General features: G+C 38.9%; 1 protein-coding gene and 1 pseudogene across 1 annotated transcript in view; one reads left to right on the top strand and one right to left on the bottom strand.

Moving 5' to 3' along the window:
• LOC150077673 (uncharacterized) overlaps window positions 1-27,661 on the top strand; it is a 372,161-nt gene that overhangs the window by 118,512 nt on the left and 225,988 nt on the right. The gene's annotated exons all lie outside the window — the stretch shown is intronic.
• LOC150077674 (coatomer subunit beta-like) overlaps window positions 1-27,661 on the bottom strand; it is a 217,166-nt pseudogene that overhangs the window by 75,346 nt on the left and 114,159 nt on the right.

The following is a 27,661-nucleotide window of genomic DNA, read 5'->3' as shown; positions in this document are numbered from 1 at the left end:
ACTACCTTTTTGTCCTATTATCTCTACTTTCCCTTCCCTGTTTGTTTATTTATATTATTTTGCGTTTCAATTTCGCTCTGCATTATTGCCGTACTACTGGCTGATGATTTTATTTAAATATCATATTTATTTTAATTATCAGATATAATTAGGCATCATGTGGAGGATGTGCATTTGCTGCCTCTAATGATAGCTACATAGCCATATTTATTTATTTTTATTACTTTTACCTAACTTTTACCTCACATAATATATATATATATATATATAAACAATAGGGATGAATATAAAAATTATAAGCCAGATCAGATTAATGCCATCAATAGCAGATTGTACATTACATCAGACTGTAATCTAGTTATTATAGTAAAAGCACAATAAGTACTATACAGATGCTGAACATGTATATGAACACAACAGTATACAGCTTACAGTAGGCCATAAGGCCAAAATAATTTATAAAGACTAAAATAGCCCATATAGGCCTACAAGGCCAAACCCTGGAAATAAACATATAATTAGTAATAAAATATAAATATATAATACAATGATGATTATGTCTGAGCTATTGGTGTGTATAGATACATTGAAAGGGACTTTTTCAAGGGCTAACTCTCTCAATATATCCCACCAATAATTAACAGAGCTATCTGTTTCTGATTGCCATCTGCCTGTTTAACAGTGTCCAAAGATTTGGACACTGTATCAGAAACAGATAGCTCTGTTAATTATTGGTGGGATATATTGAGAGGGTTAGGGCTAATACAATCACTATTGTATTAGCCGTTGAAAAAGTCCCTTTCAATGTATCTATACACCAATAGTTAACTATATAATCACCATTGTATTATATATTTATATTTTATTACTAATCATATGTTTATTTCCAGGGTTTGGCCTTGTAGGCCTACACGTTCTACACGTTCGCATCTGTATAGTACTTATTGTGCTTTTACTATAATAACTATATATATATATATATATATATATATATATATATATAGTCGAAACTATATTGTCCGTCATCAGTTGTGACACGGATACGAAATCCCTAAATGAGTACTCGAAATTTAAGCATAAGCGGCGGCTAATGCTTAAATTTCCCATGGTAACAAAGGCTATATGAGGTGCTAGCAAATTGTAGATTCCGTGGTTGCCGGGAATTTACCCGGAAGAATCTTGCTCCTTTTCCTTTTGTAGGTCAGTTTATACACAAGTTTATACACCTATGCATAAACTTGTTTTCCGCGCGAGTTAATTTTTCTATCCCTTCACATTACCTAGTTTACAGCTTTATAGTAGGATCTGCAGTCTTTACTTCCTTCGGTGTTTGTATTGTAAATTCATAATTTTCAAATGGTAGAGGAGAGTTTCCTGGACAAACTGGGAATTTTTGTCCAGCAAAGCAGGCAAATCGACCAAAGAACTCACGCAATTTACAGACACAATACAAATGGGTAGTTGAAGTGACTTTCTGGATGACCCTAATATAATAGTTTAGTTAGAGGGGAGTCATTTTTGGCCAAAAATTGCTGCTGTTTCGCATTCTGGCCTTGTTGAGTGCCATTATTGCTGTGCATTGGCATAATCGTGCTGTTTATATGCTGAAAATGGTCTCGAAATAAGTCCTATTTGCCGACTGATAAGCGCGCAGCAATATTCTGCCCTTTATTAATCCATGTGTCCACATGCACATTACAGGATGCACTGAAGCGATGTTAGGTTATCAAATGTACGGTCACCTGAACTCAGATGCAATTGCAAAACAACATGGTTGAGAGCAACTTGGTCTTCGCACTTACTGTCCACAGTTGATAGGAACTTTTAATTTATTCTCATTAATCCTTAAATGCACGCCGAGATAATGACTCTTCTCCCTGCAGTATACCCTAAAATTTCTGAAATAAAAACATCCTTTATGGTTTTAAAAGTCCACTGGCGTTATTTTCCTAATAATTAACTGCCCCATAAAAATCACGTTCCACTAAATTTTTGCAAGTTCCTTCGCTCGTAATTATTTGCCTGTTTAATGGAACCATTTTTTTTTATCCCTTTTTATCGGGCAGACACTTATTTGCAACTTTTATCATCGCAAATTGTTCACTAGGTCACGATATACGCACAAAAAGTCGCGTTTTTGTTCTCTGAACAGCGCAGTCCACTTCATATAAACTCATTTGAAGTGGAAGAGACTTAGGAGAGATAAGGACACTTTAGTATCTTTACACTGGTTAGGCAGCTGCAGTGCAGCTTTTCTTGAGGGAGGGAGGAGTGGGGAGAACTTTGCCTCTTGGATGACCAGAAGTTTCGTACTCGTTGAATCCATAATTTTAATAATAATTTGTTTGTGTACTGTATGATAAAACATGAAGAGCTTCATGTCTGAGAATGTTATAAACCGATTAAAAATAAGGCTTTTTCCTATAACAAGTTCAAAACCTAGATATCGATACCAAAGATATATGAAAGTAGCTTGTTAAGTTAAATACATGTATTTAAGCGCAAAAGCAAATAAGGCTATGAGGCGTCCGAATATTGTGTTCTCTAATTGTTTGTATTCTTCGGTCAGTTTGCTGTTTGTTGGATAAAAAAGCCCAGTTTCTGGAAACTAAAAACCGGCGCAACCCTTGCTTTAGACTAACTAACCATGTAGTGAAAACAGCCATAAAAATTTGTAGTGTCATCGACACTATTAGAACTTGTGGCTTTTCCACCTAGTGCAGGAAGATAGTGATTTTAACCACTGTGCTACCCTCGATGATAGTCAGAGAGTGCAGAAAAAATTGTAGAAAATTGCAAAACCAAAAGGTTACCAATGTGATATCTTATCACACTGGTAACCTTTCACATTGATTCAGAAATACGCCCCCGGAGGGACAGGCAGAATGCCTAATGAGCAATTTTATTGCAGCCAACACAAGAAGGGCTCTCTCTCTCTCTTGTGAGAGTACTGCAGTTCACTCGTTTGAACTGACCATAATAAAGACTGCCTGACTGCTAAATACAATAATACACTTCTCTCTTTCTACCTTCTATGGTCAGTCTGCGCTGGTAGCATAGTACTTATAATCCCGTTTTCTGCACACTGGGTGGAAAAGACTCGGGTTCAAATCCCGTCAGTAACACGAAGAATTTTTATGCCTTTTTTGACTCCGTGGATGAGTTAGTTGGTCTCAGACGGATAGTAAGGGCCCTGCAAACTTTGGTTTTTCATCCAGAAAAGCAGACAAATTGACCAGCGAACAGAAGCACCTTTATGAACATAATACACATGGGCGGAGAAGAGCGGTCGAATATGAACATTAAATTTTGTTTCTGCTGCATGCCTTTTCTATAGGCACTTCCATGGACACTGTTTTGAATTGGCTTCTATAATTCCGCTCTTTCTTCCAAACCAGTCCGAACACGTGCCGCAATCAGTTAACGTCCTTTTACTGTCCAACCTTCAAACTCAACCAACTTCGTTCTTCCTCATTTATTCATTCAACTTCCGTTTTCTGGAGCAACCTTCTTTCATACGAAAATTACAATCTACAGAAGTTCAAGTCTAATTTCAAAAAGTATCTCATTTCATTTTCTCAACCTCCATTCAGATCACCTATTGATTATCGTTGATTACTGGAAGAAGTGGCCTCTGAAGGTAATCGGGGTGACAATTTGAAGAAATTTAAAAGTCAATTGCATAGTTACTTGCAGAAATGCATAGTCAATTGCATAATTACTTTGAAAAAATTCAAAAGTCAATTGCATTTCTAATCTACTTTCTTTTTCTTTTTTTTTTCCGGTGCAGAAAAAGTCTATATCTTCTTTCCACTATATATCCAATACTAATTGCTCGCAGATGACAGTCTGCAGACGCTGCAGTTTGCAGAGCTGACGCCTTTCTTGATATTCCTTATCAATCTCTTTACCCTTCTCTGCACCGTTCCAGCAGATCTATATCCATCCTAAATTGAGGCCTCGAAACCTGTATGTGTACTCAATATGTGGCCTAACCATTGTCTTATAAACGGGATAATCACCTCCTTTTCCCTGCTGCTCCCTGTGTATAATGACAGAACTCCATAAGCTCTTCTAGCAGCTGTTTGGTAGCCATGAGGTAGGATTTATGTAGCAGCTTTTGGGCTGGGTGAAATTGGTCAACTGGTGTACTTTGTGTTAACTTATCGACATGAAATTTCGTACAAAATCCCGAAGAATATTCTAAATACGTTCTGAAGTTTTGGAAAGAACTGGATATGATGCGTTTCGATCCGATTTTTCGTTTTCCAATAATGCTCAAAACATACTTTCATTTATTATATGAAATTGCAGTGCTCCTAAACGGTTCCCTGGCACCAACGAAAGGCATACTGAAAGTTTGGTATCGATCCAACTTCTCCGTCTCGGGTGATGCTTGATAATCCCAAACTAAATTTTTGTTTGGGCGGATTGGGGACTGTCGAATCAAAGTTGATCATGAAACCTTTCCACGTACTTACAAAACATGCACTGATGGTATCGATCTCAGTTTTCCTGATTTTAATGAAATTTGAGCTAGGTCGACAAATATTGCAGAAAGAGTTATATATAAAATTTCATCAAAATCTGTCTACTGAGAGTCGAACATTTGTTCTTTGTTATATATAACAAAGACAAAAAAGCAACGACTTCTATCACGAACCAAGAGCATTTCGTTTCTGCGTATCCGCCATACTGCCCATACTTTTCTCCGATCACCACGCTGCAATGAACATAATACCCAGTGCTTTAGCTACAATTTGCTGTATAGGATAGCCTATGTGATTATATATATAAAAGAAATAATAATTAGCAGATTTTCATGGGTCTAATGAATTTTAGGTGTATCGACAGTTTTGTGTCGATGCACCTATGTGAAAAGCACCTGCTTTTCACATATACTCTAACCCGCCTAAAAATTGAAACTTGTATATTTAATTTTCTCTTTAATGCTCTTTGAAAACTATCCAACCAGAAATATTACACAAAATCGAGTTTGGTGCAAAATTTTATATTGGGGGCCTCATTCCTTAAACAAAAAATAAAAATACTCATTGTCTTGCAAAAAGTAATAGATGCCATTTCCTTTATCTTGTTATTTACAGTTAAAAATCGGGTTTATTATGCTTATGATGTATGCAGTGTCTTGCATCAAGTCAACTAAATATAATAAATATTTATTTTATCCTGCCAGGATCCGTACGATGTGTTTTTTGGAAGTGGATTACCAAGATACGACTTTGAATCTTTGGAGTGCTTTCTTTCATACGCTTCTTTGTTTGTGTGCGGTCCCTGAGTGTTAGCGTGTGTTGTTCACTATTTGAGATGTTCCACTTGTGAACGCTCACTGGTTACATCTAGAGCAAGATGCCTGTCTTCGTGTGCGTTCATTCCGATAGCGGTGATTGCCATTTGCAGTCTGTAAAGCATAGAGAATTGTCCAAATGTTCAGCCAACCATTAGTATCTTGAAGAAACGTAATCTGAGACCGGAAACCTGATATCCGGCCTCAAATAGCATTTCAAAACTAATGAGGAGCAGAGAGTAATGCTAGGAGGAAGAAGAAAAATCCATTTTTGTATGCCTCGAATCGAGAGACCAAAGACGGATATCCTGATTATCAGCCATCAGATAATCAGCAGTAATTTTCCTGTTCCACTGCCACAATATGTGCTCTTTAGGGTGCCTTGTTTCGATAACGTGTCTTCAGATATGTTACTTTTATTCGTTTTTAGACGAGTTAGCATATACACGTAAAGCGCCTGTTGTGTCCACCATGTTCGTCCGTTTTTCTGTCTGTCCCTCCGCATGTAATAACTCAACTTCCAGTGGATGAATTTTCATAAACTTTTATATTTATCTCTTTTAGAATTATTTATCGAGTCACTCCAAATTTCATTAAAATCGCCCCAATATAAATACAACAATTATTATTTCCTTTTTGAAAGAATAATTGCGATATTGCGTATTATGGTATTGGAGGAATGAGTAGGAAATATGGCGGATGCGTTTGAACAAAATGTTCTCTGTTCGCTCATAAAAGTCATTTTTGTCCATTTTTAATAAGTTTACTGAATACATAAATCACAAAACATTAATATTTGCTTATTATATATTTTATTATTATTATTATTCAGTTTATTAAGCTTTATTGTACAGCTGGTTGACTAGAAGAGTGTACATCGAAGTACATACAGTAAAAGTGAAAAATACATAGATAAACGGGACAATAGATAATGTCTGACAATACACTTGCCTATAGTATAGGTATATATATTTACAAAAGAGAGAAAACTTAGTTTTGAACATGTGTACACAGGAGAATTAATTAAGTTTACAATATAAATTCAGTTTACAATCTATTAAAAAGACAGACAAATTCTTGAAATACAGAGTCTTCAAATACAAAGAATTTTATGCATCTGTAGAAAGCATATGATGAACTGGTAGATGGAGTGACTTGATCGTGTTGGTCAGGATTCAGCGGAGGTCGGTGCTTCGATGCACGTTTTCCAGGATATTCTTCCTATATTTCTTATCATCCAATAGTTTGTTGGGGTCAATTTGCAGATTGTTGAAATTTTCCAAAATGGCTGGGAACATATCTCTAAGGTAGACAAGGTTGGTAAGACTCGACTTATAACGTTTACGTCGCTCTCTTGGATGGGTACTTGAGACTAAGATGATTACTTGGGGGAATCAATCCTATTAGTTAATATTTTGGGAAGACTGATGAGGTTCTTTTCCAGAATTTTAATTTTCCATATTTCATGTTTCATGTAGAATAGATCTCGAAATGGTGAACGGGTTTCCATGGATCCGGTTCAACCGCCTCAGAACCCAATATTCAATTGCCAAGAATTTCTTTACAATATTTGATGGAGCTGAGGACCATAGCTCAGACGTGTATAAAGCGATGGGTGTGAGACACCTTTCTAGATTTATCACAGTAGAAACATAAATACGTGTTATATTTAAATTGTTATTAAATCCACAAAGAAATAAGCAAACTGCATTACAAAAGTGTTGACAGTATACTGTTTAATTAAATAACAAAGACTGAAATACGTGCATTTGACCCGATGATGAGTACGAAGTTATTACAAAACTTTTAGCTACTCTTATTTACTTTTATCTTTTATTAATCACAGCAAAAGAAAAAAAAAGTCAGTTAATTTAAAAAATAAAAATGTAGCCATCCTGAAATGTAACGCATTGCGTACGTAACTTGTTTCATCCAGTGAAACGGATCGTGTGGCGTTTTTAGCTACTGCAACATTCTGTGAAATATTTCGACCTGTCTTTGGCGAAAATTGATCGATGCTGCTCCAAGAACATTTTTCATCAAACGTACTTACAGAATTTCATGTTCGGGCAATGAAAATGACAGAACTGATAGCATTCCATACTCGCTGAAGTCGAGAACCTTAAATGCGTTTCAAATCCACATTAATCGTTGTGCCAATCGTGTATAATCACTCGCCTGCACACTAATATCAATTTGCCGGTGGCTACAGTGCAAGGGTAAAATTTTATCTTCCACGCTCCAGAAGACGTTGAAGCTGTCTCTGCCACCTGCTGGTTTTAAATTCTTGTTTTATCTGCTCCTTCTTCGAACGTCGGAAGCGTCTGTTAACTGAAGACAAGGAAAATGCTCTTCAATGCAATATCTAAGAAGGAATGGTGAAGAAAGCCAAATCCTGCTGATCTAAAGCGAGAAACAGGCGTAAAAGTACGACAGACTGTCAGATTGTCAGTGAGTAATGGCAGCATGGAGTATTGATTCGATGGTCGAACAAGGTGCTTTTCCTCGTCCGACAGAGACAAGGGAGTGGCATCGTTGAAGAAGTGCCGAACGTACATCTTACTGCTGTAGCTGACTAGAAGTACACTTTCAGTAATATTTGATATATGAAGGGTAAAAACTAATTTTTCTCTCTGACAAACCTCTTGAATTTTGTTTTAAATGTCTAAGTAGTATTTGTATTAGTAGTGGTAAATGGTGCAAGAAAGCAAGCTTATATAGCATCAACCAAAAAAAAAAAAAAAATCCATCGCTTGTCTATACCCGCCAATAGTTTGTCTAGTTCTTCTTGAATTTGTTCAGACTATCCAATAACATCCAATATTTACATGTAGTAATGGTACGAAGAGGGCGAATTTTCAAGTATCACTTTGTGAGAAACAAGAATAGGAACAGTCTCGAATACTGAATCCCATATGTGGATTTAACTGGCATTCCATTTTTACATACGACAACTTTCTCTTGATTCTTAATTACAGAAGGCCTCTGTACTCGAATGATCAAGCGGGTATATCCTAACATACGAGTTTGAGTTGACCGTGGTTCAGTCACGTGACCGCTAAATTAAAATGCGTTTTATATTTATACTCTGGGACAGCAGCATAGGTCAAAGGAGTTCAAAAGATAGACAGACAGACAGATAGAGAAAGTATACAAGAACATCGCAATATTTAGTACCTGTGCATGCTTGAACTGCGGTCTGCTCAAACACAAAGGTACAGTAGTAGAACCCTCGTGTTTGACCATTCGCCCTTGTAAAAAGAAACAACTGGAGAATAAACAGAAAGAATTACTACTTGTAAAAAATGCTGGTTTTATGTGCATCATATTACAAGTGGCAGCATGGTAAGCTTTGGCGAAATGTTTGAGAGTTGTTCAGAAATGGTGACGCAAATCTTTATAGGTAAGAAGAGATGGAAGTGTTGTTCCATTTTTACATACCAAAAAATGATGAGCTTGCGAAAATTCATTGTCAGTTGTGGACATTTATGCCATAAACAGATCATAGAAGGAAAATAATGTCTGAGGAACGAGGAACTCGGCTGAGCAAAAACGCGACACAAGGATTCCTTTAATTCATAAAATATCTTCTGCGCGGTTTCAAATGGAAAATACCACAAGCACCACTTTTTTCAGAAACAGGAATAGCAGTAGGGTCCTATACCTTGTCTAGGCCTCTTCAGTCTCAACGACTGTATTGCATCGTAGGACAAGCTATTGCAATGGAAAAAAAATATTGTTTTCTGTGTTGGAACAAATGCCCAATTTCAGTGATTGCAAAATGGAAGTAACATACCCTATTGGGTTCAGTTTTTGGCGTTTTTAGTATAAATCTCGAAGCAGTTTAAGTCAGTATATTTCGCCTATAAATCGATTGTATTTCTATAATCGAGGTTCTTCTTTTTGAGGAATGAAAAGCCATAATCCTCATTAGTTAAAAACCGGTATGAAAAACTATAATCCCCACTAGCTGTCCAAATTTCATAATTATACGCATTCGCCACGTTATTGTTGGAACGCCTACTTCGTGGATAACTAGAAATTAAAACTGAAATTGCCCTTTTGTTGGTGTGTCTGAAATTCGAGACTTTTTTTTTTTTTTAATTTTTATTTTGTTATTCATGGCACATAGCGCTACCATGTAATTAGCCATGGGGCCAAGCACTTGTGTAAGGAGCAATTTGAGGATACTGCTACCAAGCTTTGGTAAGTGTAATTAATTGATGCTATATGAATGTAGCACTCTACTGATCCGAACACGCCCCTCCCTTAATAAAAAAGGAATTTATTACATACACACGAGGATAAAAAAAGTACTAATAAAACTATTTTAATACAATTACGTACGCGCAGAGGGAATTATTGTACAAATTACAACCACATTGCATGAAATTAATCTCCCTACTTTGAGAGTCAGTATGAACTGCATTCCACCTTTTTGTACCCATCGTACGCGTGTATAAATTACAGACCTGGGGTTGTTAGGATTCTTCCCCGTGGATTTTATCTAAGCGAGTTTTTAGTTGTTTGTTTTTTTCCCCCGTGTACTGGTATAAAGACGTACACGAAGAGTTTTTAGCCTGACGTGTATGAGAAAATCGAATGAGGAGTTTCCAGCTGTCTTCACTTCCGCAGATGGAACTCTGCCAAGGTAGCGGTTATCTAGTTACGCTGTGGAAGTTGCAGCTGATTGATTTTGATGTTTACCTTTAATTTTCAAATTTGAGTGCAAGCACTATAAAAATGCGCTATCGTTATACAAATATAGAGCCAGTGAAAGAAGCCGATTAAATTGCTAACATCGTTTTATACAAATACCATCACCAAATAGGTGAATTCGCTATTTGTCTAAAGCTCAGGGTACTGTTGCGACAGATGTTTTTGAGACTTAGTGGTCACAGGAGGGATCGAAACACCCGTAAGATGGAAATTGAACTCAGAGATGAGTATAATTTTCGCATTTTTTTAATGCACGCGTAGAAACATAATATAAAATAGCTGGACAGCTCTCATTTTTCCCCTTGCAAAATAGTCAACTCGACTAAAGAATGCACGTAATTTACGGTCACCTTATAAAAGGTCATGAATACCATTTTGCTGCTCTTTCGATTTATCGACAAGAGCTTGTTGAATCTTGTAATACCGAAACTCTTTACGAGATATATCCAAAGTTGCATTACACCGGTTACAATTTATGCCTTCCAGATTTGGACCATCAAACTCACAAACATATCTGAAGCCGTTCATCGTGGTAGAATGCTCAATATTAAGATGGCTAAATAGAATAGCTCGGGATATCAATGACAAGGCTTCCTTATTCTCAACATTGGCAACAACCTTATGGAAACCACCCTAGTTAAACTCATAACTGGAAGATCTAGATAAGACAGACACCCACAGACTCATTGTTACCTCAAACTCACTGCCCAGCAAACAGCGTAAATTCGCCCATCTGTTGATCGGCTAAGCCATGTGGATAAAGTGTTCCACCGAATGTGATTTCAATTGTCATTAATACGAATATCGATCCTATAGAGGATACGCAAGAATAAAGGATACGGGACGATAGTTTTAAAATAATCTTATGCTACCACAGAATTTTAATGTATTATTTGCCTTAAGATTCTAATAGGTTTGTCTCTTTTACACACATTTAGAGGCATTGGAAATTCTGTGCAATTAGGGTATGTAAAATTTCTTAACACTGATCATATTTAGAAGAGGATTTAACCTATTTTATATTCTTTGCTATGATTATACGCTCTACTCCAACAAACAAATTTTGTGTCGAGGAAAATACCATGCTATTTACTGAAAAAATAACTTATAAGTGACACTGATTTTTTGGGTAGTGAAGTACCTTTTAAAGCTGTTGTAGTAGTAGTAGGGTTTTAGGAGCATCAGCGACCAAAGCCATATTGCTCTGTGTATACTGTCTGTAAATTACGTGTATTCCGAGTTTGGTTTTCAGTTTGCTGGACGGAAAACTTGAGTTTCCGGGAAAAAAATCCACGTTTCCCTTGCCTTGAGACTGACTAACACAGCCACCTTGTGAAAAAGGCCCATAAAAATACCGCACGTTCATCGACGGGACTCCAACTCAGGTCTTTTCCACCTGGTGTGAAGAATACGTCGATCCTATCAATGTGCTACCGGGAGGGAGGGCACTTTTCAAGCACTCTGTCCATATTGACATTTGCTGTTGTCACCTTCTATAGACTTCCAGAACTCCCCTTTGTTATGGTTCTGAACTTGATCTCCTGAACATTTCTACCCACATGGTTCTGTTCTGCCGTGGCAGCCTGTGGAATTTATTCTCCAAACCTCGTCATACACTGTGATAGTATTCCCTAAAGCAGTGCTCCACTGTCCCAGCTCGTACCCGCCCTCGTGGGTAGTACAGTTAGTAGAAGCGCCGTCCTCCGCATACCAGGCGGAAAAGACCTGAGTTCGAGTCTTGTTGATGTAGTGAGGAATTTTTATGAACCTTTTTCACAACGTGGATGAGTTAGTCGGTCTCAGAAGAGGATAGCGTGGTTTTTTCTTCTGGAAACTCAGCTTTTTCGTCTAGCAAACAGAAAATCGACCACAGAACACACAATTTACAGATAGTATACACGGAGCAATATGGGCTTAGTCGCCGATACTCCTAAAACCCTACAACAACAACAACAGCTCGTACACCTCCAGTACTCTTTCAACACATCTCTGTAAAGCATAACACAATTCTTGTAACATTTCAATTATTTTGGATACTCTTTTTGTATTTTTTGGACCAGCAGTAGTTTGTAGGCAGATAAGCCAATGCACAATTGAAACTTTACCACATGTGTTTTTCTTTGTTTTTTTCCTGTAAACCCCCCCCCGCAACCGAAAATGAGGATTCTTAAATAATGAGAATATTGAACTTTTTATCGACGACTAACATGCTAAAATGAGCTCCGTGGATTCCATAATTAATGGTGATTTGCGCGTGTGTGGTTTTGGTCATTAATTATAATCTCGTGAACTTGGGATGGCTGAGAGAGCTGCGTGATTAGTTCCCAAGAGAAGGGACATACTTTGCATCTCATTACGGTCGTTGCTTTATGTAATTGCAGTACAAATTGTCTGTTGGTACGCGGGCCTCACACTACCGCTCATCATGTTTAAAGTTGCAAAGTAACCACAAAAGCGGCACACTTTTATAAACGATGCTGATCATGTGTCAGTTGGTGCAGTGTCCATTTGACGACCGCTTTTTCGTAGACCTGGGCACGTATTTGAAATGACGGAGTTGTTTATCTACCATGGAACCTCTCTAGCGTAAAATAATACAATGGACAACTACAAAAGAGGTTGAAATCTTTCTTCCTTCACTGACTTCGAAAACATTAGAAACATTTTTCCAGCCTTGTAACCGTACAGCCAAATCTTTAACTGAAACCGTGAAGATACATCTGATTGGATATGTTCCAAAAATATTCAGATATTTATTCCTGGTCTTGATTTGGCGAATCGAATTTCAACGTTCTGTTAGACTGCATTATGCAATCACATATTTCTTTCGTATCATTACAAGTATAAAAAGTTTAATTGCTGAAGCTATTCAACATCTATGTTTTTCATCCAATCAAAATGGATAAAAAGGTAATGTTTCATTACTCCTTGTCATTTGAGGGAAATGTCTCAGATGACAAAGAGTAAGCTCGGAAAATAACCCCTGACTTCCAAGTGCCAAAAAAAGTTTAATTGCGTTGATCAAGTAACGAAATTTTAAAGAGACTGTTGGAACATTAATATCGAGTTTAGCAGTATTTGCATTTTTTTTATTTCACTTTTATAAAAAAATTAAAGTGATAACGTAAGGCTAAATTTAATTTTAAAAGTCTATTTTAATGCAGTTAAAATATGTATCCAGATCTCAGGTTCATTTTCTGTTTACACTAAAGCACGCAACAATTGTAGGACAATTATTAATCAGTCCATGCTCAATTTTGAACAGGTAAAGAGTAGAAAACTTGCTTCTTGTCCAAGTAGCAATCGAGCATTCGGGTATCTTGCCAAAGTTATTGGCGGCAGCTTCTTTCCATCAGTATTCCTACCACTGTCATTTGATAAGTGTTGATGATTCTGTTGCAGCCTCAGCTAAAGACAAATCCAATTACTTGCATCCTATTTTTATTCTAACTTTTGTATTGACGAATTAGGAACCTCCTATCGTTCCCGGTACACTCCACTTAATGTCTGCTGTGGGCTTCCGTCAAAAGGATGTCAGGAGAATTTTGAAGACAAGAAGACAAGAGCTCGGTCCTGATGACATTTCACCACTTGTTCTCTCAAAACCTGTGCTCACCCCTATTCCGTGTCGCCTTTCACACTTTCTTATTCCACTGATGTTTTTTCTTCTGCTTCAAAATTTCCTCATACCAGCTAGTTCCTAAAAAAGGGTGACAAAGCACTCCATTCCAATTATCACCCAACTGCACTTACGTCTGTTCTTTCCAAAGTAATGGAGAAATCCATCAACCGCCAGCTCTTAAACTATCTTAAAATCTTCCATCCAAGACTGATCGTCGATTATGGATCTGTCAGTGACGATGCACTGGTGATATATTGGCTTATGTTAGCCATCTTTGGACAAATTCGATGAAAAAGTTTGATAAAACTCAAGAAGTTGCTCCTGACATTTCCAAGGATTTTGATGATGTTTGGCATAAAGGTTTTTCTAAACATGTTTCTATCTCATGGCCTGCTGACTATTTTTTTGCAATCTTTGCCCAAAGATTTCAAAAAATAAATCAATCGCAAGATTTCAAACTCACAGAATCATTTTCCTCATTTATTCCTTCACTTCTACTTTTTCTGTTTTCTGGAATCACTTTCCTTCATACTTATTTCCCAAAAATTTCAATCTACAAAAAGTCCAAGTCTAATTTCAACAAGTATCTTCTGTTCTTTCAACCTTCAACCAATGCATAGTACTAAATACTCTAGGTTCTAATACTTTTCATGTTCGGGGATTTCATTAAAAAAAAGAGAGAGAGAGAGAGAGAGAGAGAGAGAGAGAGAGAGAGAGACCTGGCATGCGCGGTAGAATAAAAGATACGGTATGAACTCAAATCATCATATATTACTTTCGCATAATTCATCAGATTCATAATATCCACTTCTTGATCTTCGAAGCCTTTGTCAGGGGCCTTTGTTGAGGGTGAATGACAGCTGTCTCAGGCCCGAACGTCGTGTAGGCCCTACACTGTAGGGAATCTCGGAGCTTTTATTAGGAAAGGACTGGAAGGAAAATATGGATTCGGAGAGGCTGTTTGTTCCGAGGACCCGTTCTGGCTCTTGATGCTCTGGCCTCTGCATTTCGCAATCAGCCGAAGCCGTTTCCACCGCACGCTTTCAGAAAAGGAAGGCCATATTTCTACTTAAATCTGCTGAACCACCCAGAAGAACTGTTATTGCATGATTACTTACTAATAAAGCATACACTACACCACGGTAAAATCATATATTTTTCTGCAGAACGTTACAGCAGCTTTACTGGAGCCTTAATCGCTTGGAAAGTGAATTAAAGCGCGGTAAAACGCAAATATAATTCCATAAAGAGACCTACGATGCGTAAGAACAGTCTTGAACTCAGTGACCAGTTTCTGAACCGCTTTTTAACAAATTAAAATTACCCAGTCTTCCCACTTGTTCTTTACCTAACCAAGAATCTGTAGTGATAGGTCTAATTCCTCGTGAAAATATGGTACATGAACCAACCTCAGACTCTTCACTGTACGTAGAAAAGGAATGATATTTACAAGATCTGCGGCACACTAGAAATAAAATTAAAATTTAATAAATTTTAATTTAAATTAATTAAATTAAAATTTAATTTGATTAAAATTAAATTTTAATCAAATAAATCATTGCTAGAATCTTACAACTTTATAAACTAAAATGGTTGCGTATGGAAATAAACAAAAAACAGTCACATATAAAACCTGAAGCAATTTGCGAACGCCCCTACCTTGGGGGTTCCATTCCAGTTTCAGAACCCCTGGCTTAGGAGTATTATATCTCCTCGTGATTCGCTTGCCTGGAATTGCCCCTGAGGAGCAATAAAGATTAGATATGCTTGAATCAGCTTGAGCTTCTGTAAGATATAATGACCGTGGTTGCAACGCTGCGTCTGTTATCTTAAATCCTCACTTGTCCAAATAAAGGGAAGATAGTCAGACCCGATAAAAGCAACTTCGTTTATTTTTCTAAGTTGCACTCGTCGCGCGTGTGTGGTTATTTATTAAGTTACCTCTAGGAGAAAGTCTGTAACTGTTGTTGGAAATCATAAGAAAATTTGAACTTTGCGATCGGCAACTTAATTTCCTGCTCAAACGTATTTACGAATTTATGCAGAACAGGCTGTAAATCGTGTCTAAAATTAGTAGGGGTTCTCAAAATTTGAGGTACCGCGACCTCTGCCATGATTTCATTTGGGTTGGAGATGGGAAGAAAATAAACATACCCACTTACTTTTACTGATTAAATTTTCATCTATATGTCAAATAAATCAGTGATAGCAATTCCACTCTTAAATTTGCCCACCCAAGGGATTGCGACTCAATTGCAGAATCCCTGCCCTACAATATAATTATCGTAGTGACAGCCGTGTTCTATTGCTATTCTTTGACAGCTGTAATTTTTCGTTCACCCATATAATCGGTATCGGTTATTTATCGCTATCCTTTTTCATGGCGGCCAGCCGATAATCGGCCATCAGTGGCCGATTATTGGCTGGGCGCCAATGCAGCGACAACCAGGAATAGGATTACCGCATCGGTGCACAGCTGACCATCGGAGTTAATTCATCATATTCGTTCATTCATCACGTGTCATATACGCATGTCAATCAAAAGTTAGCTGCCGTGCGCACCACCACCACCACCACCCTCACCACAGCGAGAGATTTGCAACCGACTGTTGATTACACGCAGGTTCGATATCTGGGGATTTTATGGAAGCGGAACCACAATCCTCCTTTGCTGTTCTCGCTTTATGAACGCCCAGAGAAATTTCAGTCTATTTATCTAACATGTATGCCTCAATGAAATAATTTCTGCACTCATTTCATCTATCTGCTTGTTCTTCACGCCTTTTTCTCAATGCCGAGTTCAGAAATTACAAATACGAGCCTCCTTGTAGAAAGATCACAGTATTTCCTTATATTCCTTTGTATAAGTCCATCATCAGTAGTCATAGGCTTTAACCACGATCACTCAAGGCACGTGTACTTATGCACGTGTGCGCTTGACCACTCAGCTACGGCGGCCTTATATATTTTTATTTGTTTGTTTGTAGGGTTTTATCGTCGGGGGTTTGTTCTCAGGATTTTCTTTTAGAGATTGTCAATATCTTAATATTAAAAAAAAAATCACTCCCTTTTATATTAAGGCACTGTTTACAGAGAACAGTTTGCAGAACAATACCAAGCAGGCAACAAGGGTGGCTCCCATAACGCGTGTACCATCGATAAGAGCGAATTCATATTGTCAGCTGTGCCTGTAGGTTTTGGTTTCGGGAGCTTCTATAAAATGTAAGGGAGTACGAAATATGCTTCTTGCTTTTTACTTATTGTAATTGAATGTCATAATGTAAATTTCTCCAGAATATACGGTGTGTTCTACTGTCGGTAGTATTTACCGTATTTTCCGGACGATAGGACGCACCGGACCATACGCACTGACGTTTTAGAAACAAAAACGACGACTGACGTTTTAGAAGGCAAGTTGTGGTGGAAAAAAAAATAAAAATGTATATATTTAAAACAGAGATTCTCAAGTGCCTACAAAAGAAAATGTCAGTGTACAGTTTTTATTTGTCAGACGGTGCAAATTCATATCAGACACACTTGCTGTTGTAGAGCCCACGTGGGTAGCACAATTCATATAATCACCGCCCTTCCCACATCGGGTGGAAGAGACCTCAGTTCGAATCCCGTCAGTGACGCAAGGAATTTTTATGGCTATTGTTGACAGCGTGGCTGAGTTAGTCGGTCTCAGACACGTTATGAAGAACACCCATAAAAATTCCTCGCGCCTAAAACCCTACACCAACAACCGTCGTGGAACGCCAAATACTCTTCGTCGTGGCTACTGTCACATTCGTCATTATTAATACACTGGTGTGCAAAACCTAAGAACCAACACTATTTCTAAAGGTTACAACCACAAAATCTTTACTTAAGGTACTCTTTACTGATGAGAGTAGATTCAGTCTCAGCAGCGATTCTGGACGTCAGCTAATCTGGCGAGAGGTTGGCACACGGTATCACCCCGCAAACATCACTGAAAGGGATCGATATGGCAGTCGAGGTGTTCTCGTCTGGGGAGGCGTTATCTTGGATGAATGCACACAACTCCAGCTACTGGAAGGCGGTACTGTAACCGGTGCACGCTACTGTACTGAGGTAATCCTTCCCCATGTGCGTCTGTTCCGAGATGCCATTGGCCTCGAGTTCGTGTTTATGGATGATAACGTCACACCCCCACCGCACTGCAGATGTTGATTTGCTTTTGTAAAGTGAGGACATTGTTCGTATGGATTGGCCTTTGCTGCTGGCCTGCCCTTTACACCGACCGATCTAAATCCCATCGAACACATATGTGACGCTCTGGGGAGACGCCTAGCGGCACGTCCACACCCACCAGAAAATGTTCACTAGCTGAAAGTGGCGCTGACAGAAGAATGGACGATATTACCGCAAGAACTTATCATCAACATTGTTCTAAGTATGTACAGGCGGTGCAAAGCCTTCATCGATATTAGGGATGGCCATATCTCCTACTGAGGACCACCTCTTCCCTTTGTTCCATCTTTGGCAGTGATGCATCTGTATCATGGCGGCCAGTGGTGTGTTGCTATTTTTGAATTAAGTCCCTCTTTACCGTTTTGTTTCCGTTGTTGTGTCGTTGTTTCCTTCATCATTTCTGTACCTTACAAGGTTCCTTTGGTATGCTTTTCCCATATCCAGGCCACTCCTGTGAGAAGCTACAGGTGAAAACCTGACTGGTCCTTAAATTTTGCACATCAGTATATTATGGTTTAAAGGTTCTCATTCGTCAAAGAGCGAAACATCTTCCCTCCTATCAAGAGCATTGCTGTTTCCAAATTTCTTGAAAAATGCATTGGCATACTTAAAATTATTGGTCGCTTCGTTCGTCCTGCTGGTGTGGAATGGTCATTTCATGACTTCATCCAGTTAGTTTACATCTCACACATAAATACTTTAAAGCGTTTGTTAATTGAGATGTCCCATTGCTGCTGGCGAAGACCACCTGGACTTACAGCTAAGTTCTTGTTTAATTCGGCAACTATCATTTTTGCTGCTTCCTTTATGCGTGATCTGACATGATCATACACTTAAAAGGCTAAATTTTTGTGGCCACCTGGACATTTTGACCATTTTCAAAGCAATAAAATATTAGAACTTGTAGTTCTCTTTAATCCACGAAGATTCATATTTTACACTGTGACCATGACAGTTCTGTTTGAACTTATTAGTTATTCCGGCTCAGTTAACTGTAATCATTATGAACTTAAAATTCAACTAGCTGTGCTTTCACCTCTGTTTTTCTCTTACAGGCAGCATTTTTTTCGCTGTACCCTTAATGTTAAAAGTAAAATGCACACTCTCCTTTGTTATACACTCCTTTGAATTAATTAATCCACTTCCATCGATTTATAACAGCATCAAGAACAGTTTGTGCTGTTATCGGAATCTGACCATCTGTGGGTAATTAGCGATAATAACGGACTAGTATTAAATGAAAAAAAATGAAGATTCTGTCGTTATTGGTTCCCAGACCTCTACGCCTGCATGTCTTATCTTTACATTCAGTTCTGTTTACTTACTCGTGTAAAAGGATGCCAGAATGACGGGCGTTTACAGATCAATTGATAACTGACGCATCCAGTAAAAAGTCCAATGAGAAACTAAACTTTGATCTTAAATAAAGGGTCTTAGCAAATTAAATTTGCTCGGGCCCTTTATTTCACTTCCCACTAAACGCGAATTCTACGAATTCTTTGGAGCCATCGATGTAGGTCGAAGGTAAGCGCCTATTAAGATATATTTTTTACCCTCGAAAGCACACTCAGGAGGAAATTCATTATTGGTAATTTTAACATAGCGAAAAAGGCTGTTTAAATGAAATTGGTTAGGCACTTTGGGACTTTAAACGTGTCGACACGAAGATTGATTTTTGGATATCCATGATATAGAAACAGGATAGGCGAATTTAATCCAGCTACTACATATTTTACGGATGAAGAGCACTCTATGATAGGACGTCAGTCCAGGATATTATTCAGGACCATGAAATTCTGTTCGTTTAGGTTACACGAAAAAAAGCAAGCTGTGAATAGAGACCTCACGAAAAACGTGCAGTCTCTGTTCTCAGCATTGCATCTTTTAGAATCTAATAATAAGATAAATGTGGTATCGGGCCCAAATGAAATCGACGTACTCAGTGGAAACATCAACTACTTATACACTGCTCGACAAAATTAACAGATTAAAATGTTTTTCATGAACAGTATTTTATTGTGAACAGTATCGCCGAAGACACTGTTCTCAATAAAATAGGAGTCCTGTTTTAGCCTAAAAACAGATTCTAGACGCGTTTTCATCTGGAGACAGTGAGGAATGTGGTACCATCCCTCCAACATCAAAGAAATGTCACGCAGTATTGGTGGTGTTCTCGTGTAAGGTGAAATAGTGATCAACGACCGCACCTCTCTTCACATTTTTAATAGGGACACCCAACTGCGCACAGGTACCGAGAACAGATCCTCCCTTTAGCGGTGCGGTTGGCCCAGATTTTCTTTTCACGCATGACAACACCACTAGCATGGAGCTCAAGTGGTGGAGGAATATCTTGACTCTGAAGAAAACCAACGACTGTCATGGCCGGCACCAGATCACCATACTTAAATCCGATCGAGCATGTGTGGAATGCCCTTGGGCGTTGCGTTGCATGCCAACAGCAAATCACTCGGTAACTTTTTTTTTTTTTTTTTTTTTTTTATGAAAATACCAAATACGAGAGGTATTAGAATCTATAGTACCTAGTACTGCGCATGGGTTGGAGATTGAGAAGACGAAAGAAGATATTTGTTGGCATTACACTTGAACTTTTGTAGACTGTAATTTTCAGGAAAGACATGTGAAGGAAGGTTGTTCCAGAAACCAGTTGAATGAATAAACAAAAAAGCTGAAAAGTTGGTTCTGCGAGTTTGAAGTTGGAGAGTAAATGGATTTTGGCTGGTGGTGGCACGTGTTCGGACTGTTTTGAAAAAGTGAGTGGAAATTATAGAAGCCAATTCAGAAGAACAGTGCCCATGAAGTACGTATCTGGTGAAAAGGCAGGTAGCAGAAACAGAACGTCTATGAGACAGAGAGTAGAGAGATTCTGTTAGAAATGAGTCATTTATTAACCTAACTGCCCTCTTCTGAATGCAATCTAGAAGCCTGAGAGAGGTTTGGGGGACACCACCCCAGATGTGGCAAAAGTTCTATGGTTGGGCGGATTTGCGATTTATACAGAGTGAACAGCTGTTTGGAAGAAAAGTAACGCCGAGAACGAAAGAGAAAACCAAGTTTTTTAGATGCAGAGGAAGTAATATTTGTAATGTGCTTGGGCCAAGAGAGATTAGAAGTCAGGGTAATCCCCAAAAGAGATATATCATCTTCCTATAAATTGGAGTGTCGCCAAAGATAAGCATAGGAGCAGAAGGATCATTTTTGTGAGATATAAGACAGGACTGAGTTTTAGAAGGATTGAAATCAACTAAGTTGTCTTTTCCCCACTGGAGAATTACCTGGAGATCGGCATTTAAGGAATTAGTAGCGGATATTCCAGAAGTTGAAACTGATTGAGCAGAGCGAGGTTTCTCAAACTGGAAAGTGGAATGCAATGTGCTACCATCAGCAAAACTATGGATAGGATTTCTGGTCAATCGAAGATGGTTATTAATATACAAGAGAAAAAGAGTGGGGAAAAGAACTAAACCTTGGGGGACACCAGAATTAGTGGAGAAGTTAGAAGACAGAGAGCCATCTACCATCACCCTCAGTGAGCGGTAAGAGAGAAAACTGAATAACCAATTACAAAAAAACAGTTGGCAAACCATAAGAGGGAAGCTTGTTTAGAAGACCTTTATGCCAAACACGATCGAACGCCTTTGAGATGTCAAGAGCAACTGCTTGGGATTCACCGGACTTTTCCATTGAATTTGTCCATATATGGGTAATATAAGCCAGAATATACCAGTGGATCGACACTGACGGAATTCATACTGGCGATCGTTAATCAGACGGAAGGTTTCTAGGTAGTTTAAGAGTTGGCGGTTAATTCATTTATCCATTACTTTAGAAAACGTAGAGGTAATTGCAATGGGACAATAATTGGATGGGAGTGATTTGTCACCCTTTTTAGGAACGGGTTCAATTTGTGCAAATTTCCAAGCAGAAGGAAAAATAACTTTGGAATAAGAAAAGGGCAGCAAAGAACAGGAGTAAGTTGAGGAGAACAGGTTTTGAGAACAAGTGGAGAAATTACATCAGGACGTGGAGCTTTCTTAGCATCAAGATTCGTCAAAATCCTTCTGACATTCTTTTGACGGAAGACCACAAGGGGCATTGAATGGAGCGTGTTGGGAATGGTGGGAGGTATTTTACCAAGATCATTAATATATGAGTTGGAAGTAAAATGGGATGCTAGCAAGTCGGCTCTGTCCTTGGCTGAAGTCACAATAGAACCCTCTGGTTTTGACAGAGGTGGGAACAGAGATCGGCAAAACCTGCGGCCAATAGCTATGGCGAGAGACCAGAAAGCTCGGCTACCCTTAGGGTAAGAAGCAAGTTTTCTACTCTTAGCCTGTTCAAAATCTAGTTTGGACTGATTAATAACTGCTTTACAATTGTTGCGAGCTTTGGTGTACGCAGAAAATGAAACTGAAGAATTAGAAACAAGCCAATTACGATATGCAACATTCTTCTCTTGAACAGCCTTAGCACATTTATTGGAAAACCAAGGTTTAGATAAAGGAAGAGAGAGCTTTTAAAGTGGAGTGTGAGATAAAGGATTCCATTCCTGCAAGAATAATTTCACTGACACGATCTGAGCAAACGTTGACATCAGAAGTTTTGAAAAACAGTAATCCGACCAAGGAAAAGAAGAAAAGAAATCTAGCAGGTCATCCAAGTTTGCATTCTTGTATTGCCAAGCAACACAAGGTTGGGAATACCCATGAGATAAAGGCTCCATTGGAGAAGTGACAATCACAAAGTTGTGATGTGAGGTGCCTGAAGGATCACTCACTTCGGCCGTGTACTTAGAAGGGTTGTTTGTGAGAAAAAGATCACGCGTGTTGGCTGTATGGTTCGGATTGTCTGGTATTCTGGTAGGTAAATGAGAAATCTGTGCTAGGTCATTAGTAATTGCAAAAGCCTCAGCATCTCAACCAACTGGGTCTGTGTGACTAGAAAACGGAAGCGAGCTAGAGTTCTGGACATTAAAATCACCATCGAAAATTACCTCAATGTTAGGAAAGTTGGACTGGAAAAAGTCAAGTTGCAAAGAGAGGAAGTCAAAGAGTTCCATGTGATTAGTGGAGTCGGGAGAAAGGTAGAGACAACAGATGAATTTGACAGAATCAAGTATAGAGATTTTAAGCTACAGAAGATCGAAAAGATGAGATTCCAAATAACCAAGTCTCTGACAGAGAATATCGGAACGGAAATATGCACAAGTACCACCTTTGAGGCGAAAGGAATCATACAGCGAATAATTTGGGCAACTGAGGTGAGCAGTAGTTGAATCAACCGATAATTGAGATTCTGTCAGAAAAGGTAGATCGGGTTTGGCAGACTGCAAGTGGAAATGGACATCGTTGAGATTAGAATTGAGACTACGTATATTTCAGAAATGAACTAGGAAGTGTTTGGGAGGTTTAGATCTTTTCGCAGATAAGTTTGATCTATTAGTTTGACAATTCATGGTATATTCAAAATTAAGAAAAAGTGGGGGGGGGGGGGCATGCTGTATGGAGTCATGAATTTTGTGGATATAGCGCACACATGGTAAGAATATAGCCAGATCCTTGACATAATGTGGCCTCGACAATCCCCCCCCCGCCGCTTACACACTATTATTATTATTATTATTATTATCTGTTTATTTCTCTTACGAGACACCCATAGACAGCACGTGGCTAGAGGGTATGGTTACATTATTTCAGTATTTACAAGCATATTTACATGAACTTATTTACAATATTTGGAGATGACAAAACACAGAATATGTGTTAATGGATTAATTGCGAATGGTTGTTAAATGCTAAATATTATTATATAAATTATTAAATTAGTCTTATTATATTTGTACCTGCCGGTAAACATTACCAAATATTTCTGTCCTACACATTTTGTCTGTACATAGTTTCTCTGGATCTATATTTAAATTATTAAAATAATTCACAGTATTTGCTGGGAAAAATCTCCCCAGAGAGTCCAATTGAGTCAGTTGGCACTTGAGACTTGGTTCTTCTCTGTTTATTCTCGGTCGTGTCATCCGAGGGCGAGTGATCACTATTCGAACTCCTTCCAGTTACTATCTGGCAGAGTTGAGGTAGCAAGATTATACACTAGCTGATTCGGAAGCCTCCTAGAGAGTTACCAATAGGTTCGGTCCGATATGCTAACTAGCGGCCGGCCTGTGAACACCGTTTCAGAGCTGTATCCTCGAAATATAAGAAAGTTTGGATCTCGCTATGGTGTTCATAATAACCTCAAAAGTCATCAATCATACTGCATGATGGAAGAGATGCGGAAGGGTTGACCAGAACTTAGCTCTGGAGACTAAACATGGGTTTCACCACTTCAAGCCTCCAATAAGCAAAGTGGTAGTATTGCACTGGTTGATGAGGGTCATTTACCACCTAGGATCTCCTGGTAACTCAGAGGGGCGGCATTTCTGTGTGTGGTGTGGGCACCACACCTCGACCCCTGCTTATGTCGGTTCATACCTGGGTGGTCTCCCACAGTGTGCTTGAGCATGGGGGTTATACCGAGGAGTATTAACAGTCCCACCATCGCGAACGTGCAAGCAGAGGATTTGGCTGACACAGACTGTCCAGACTTCGCTGAAATTGGGTCCACTTGACTTGAGTGTCACTCTAATATCAGTTCCATTAGCATTTTAGACTCCAGGTAGCAAACACAGCTTGTCTGGCATATCCGAGAGAATGTCGGCGACAGCTTCAAGGAACTTGGTAGGCCAAGGTCTGCGCAGATGAAAGAATGGGATATTTTTCCATAGAATCTTATCGACACCTTATATCCGGCATGGTTCATCGCTCCCAAGCCTGTTTAACCATTGGAAAGATTATTCGCTGTACTGATGTCATATGACCGTATTTTAGAGCATCTTGAATCGACTTCTGTAATGTGATCTATTTGGTAATTCTTATACAACTGGTATAATGTCCCGTATACCTATCCGAAGTTTCTCGCTGTCTCCTCATTTCATTGTTATTCTATGGTAAACCACCACACCAAATTTTGTCCCGCTTCATCGCAAGCTGCACGAGATATATCAAGTTCTCTACGTCGTCTGTTAATTTTGTCGAACAGTGTATAATTTTATTGATACCTATTCTAATGATTTTTTTTTTCTTTTCGGGCAGCATTTGATCAATTCCTTCGTGACCAGAAACCACCGTAATATCCTAGAAGGTATTGATTCAAAGATTTTGTGTGTGCTGCGTGGAATGTAAAATGTAATTTTTCCTCCCGATATACAATAGGTTTATGACCAAAAGCCCATGAAAAACCCAAGACCTGTAGCTTCTCATAGGAGTAGCCTGGATATGGGAAAAGCATACCAAAGGAACCTCAGGGTGATACCGTATGCCAAGCTCTCGCCAGATTAGCTGACTTTTAGAATCGCTGCTGAGACTGAATCTACTCATCAGTAAAGCATACCTTATCCCATTGCCCTGTTTGGACGTCCAGTCCTTGTATTCGATGTACCACTGTAAACGGTGTCTCCGATGGGCAGGTGTTAAAAGGACACAACGTACTGGCCGTCGGGCAAACAGTCCACCTTTGTGGAGTCGTCTGGCCACAATAAACCGCGATATCCTACATCCTGTGCAGCTGGTTTGCAATGGATCCCGCTGTCTGGTTCCGTTCCTCTTGGCCTGTAGGAGTATATAGTAGTCATCATTGGGCGTTGTTTTTCGTGGACGACCACCACTAGTCCTTCGAACGGCTGTACCTGTCGTTCTGAAGGCCAACGACGCACGTTAGACGATGCTATGGGCAATATCGAACTCTGAAACCACACTCCTCGCACTTCGATCTTCCTCGAGCTTCCCAATTATTCGACCCCGGGTAAAGTCATCCAGATATTGTCTACTGGCCATTTCTTTGTCTCTAACACTGTATGAAACCAATCGAACGCCTGTAAGAATCGTGCTCACCATTCTGTAATTTGCACATAACTGCTCAACTGCTGCTTTTATCTGTTTATGTGAGTCCTCTCATCACGATTAAAATTTTTGCATGTGCGCCAGCTTTCTACTGAACGGCCACAGTTATGCAAATCACCACAGGCTGTTTCGTTTGATTTTGTGGTTGTAACCTTTAGAAATAGTATTGATCCTTAAGTTTTGCACACCAGTGTATGATTGTCCCAATCCTGATTTGACCATAATGCAAAAAAATATATATTTTGGCGTCAATCGATCGTCATTATAATGAAAACTGGACTGATTAGAAGTTGTTGATGTGAAATTTAAAAAATGCGAAGAGAAATGTAAAACCTTTCGGAGTCATAGTATAAATTTCAAAATGCATGGTTTGCGAAGAACCTTTTTCTCCAGGAGAATTCGCAAGGCCTGATGTTGCAATCCGGAGAATGGGAATCAGACAATGCAATTTTTCACAACCTTTATAAAACTCCAGAAAGTACACCCAGTAGAATTCTTTAGGATGTCTTCCTCAAAAGAAGTGATTTCATTAGGTAACAGTAAATATATGTTTGCAAATTAGTGGATGGCCCCTTCCAGGTAATCTGCATCACAAACAGAGGTTACATTGGGTTGCTTCACAAACACAAGTGTAAGAGCAGCGACGCTATTCATACCGTTACTCACAAGGGTCCAGTTAAAAAGAACGCGAGCGTTGGGCTGAATGAATTAAATCAATGTTGGAAGATCTTTAAAACTAAGTTATTACATTCGTGGTCCAAAATCTAATTTAAATGTAAACGTTTACATGAAATTTGACGTCCTGATGCAATTTAACATTACAAATCCGAATGTGATTTTTAGATCTGAAACGTGCGACGTGCTGATGCATCTAATCATGTTTTCTTTCTCTTGCTTATGAATGGAACGGAGGGATTGGAAGAATCAGATTGATGTATGAATATTAGTAAGGTGATGATGATGACAGGCTGTTGCGATGGCGGTAGCAATGTGAGAAATGATAACCTCAGAGCTGTAACAACAAAGTCGGTTTCCTCACGGCAAGTTAAAGGTAAGCAAACAATTATAAAACTCAGCATGACCATTGGCGCTTGCTCTCGTGGGCAGGACAGTTGGTAGGATCGCCGTCCTCCCCACACCGGGTGGAAAAGACCTGAATTACAAACCCATCGATGACGGCAGGGATTTTTATGGGTCTTTCTCACAACATGACTGAGTTAGTCAGTCTCAGGCAAGGGTAAATGGTTTTTCTCCAGTCTTCAAACTATTGCACGCTGTGCAATATAACTTAGTGCACTGTCATGTTGAAACAGAACTCTCTCCATACAAACAGTGTAGAAAGAGCGGAAGTGTACAGAATTTCAATGTACCTCATGGATATCTTTATTTCCCCCAAGAAACGAAGACCAGTGGTCCAAATTAAACCACAAAAAACAACCCCAGATGGTGACAGAATTTCTGCCAACCTTCGCAGTTATACAACATACTCATATAAATAACGTTTTCCAGGCATCTTGACTTAAACACGGTTGTCACATCCGAAACCCATGTGCGTGATTCGGCACTCCATAATACAGCTCTCCAATATTCTAGAGAACAATCGATTGGTTGTTCACGAGGAGAGTCGAAGCTATGCATCGCAGTGCTGTGATGTTTGGTTCGTGTGAAACTCCGACTCAGTGTAATTCCATAAACACCAGAAAGAAGGTAATGCCTCTGAAGATGAGTTACAAAATAAGAGCTAGGCAATCATTAAGAACTTTGATCTCACTTTGATCTTAGCCAAAAGGCCAAGAAGCGATAATCATTAAGAACTTGCAGGGATGGAACAGA

Source organism: Mastigoproctus giganteus, chromosome 11, assembly GCF_048544385.1.
Source record: "Mastigoproctus giganteus isolate SK-2022 chromosome 11, ASM4854438v1, whole genome shotgun sequence".
In the NCBI taxonomy this organism is placed as follows: Eukaryota; Metazoa; Arthropoda; class Arachnida; order Uropygi; family Thelyphonidae; genus Mastigoproctus; species Mastigoproctus giganteus.
The sequence above is the reverse complement of the archived record's forward strand: the minus strand, read 5'-3'. Positions and strand labels throughout refer to the sequence as shown.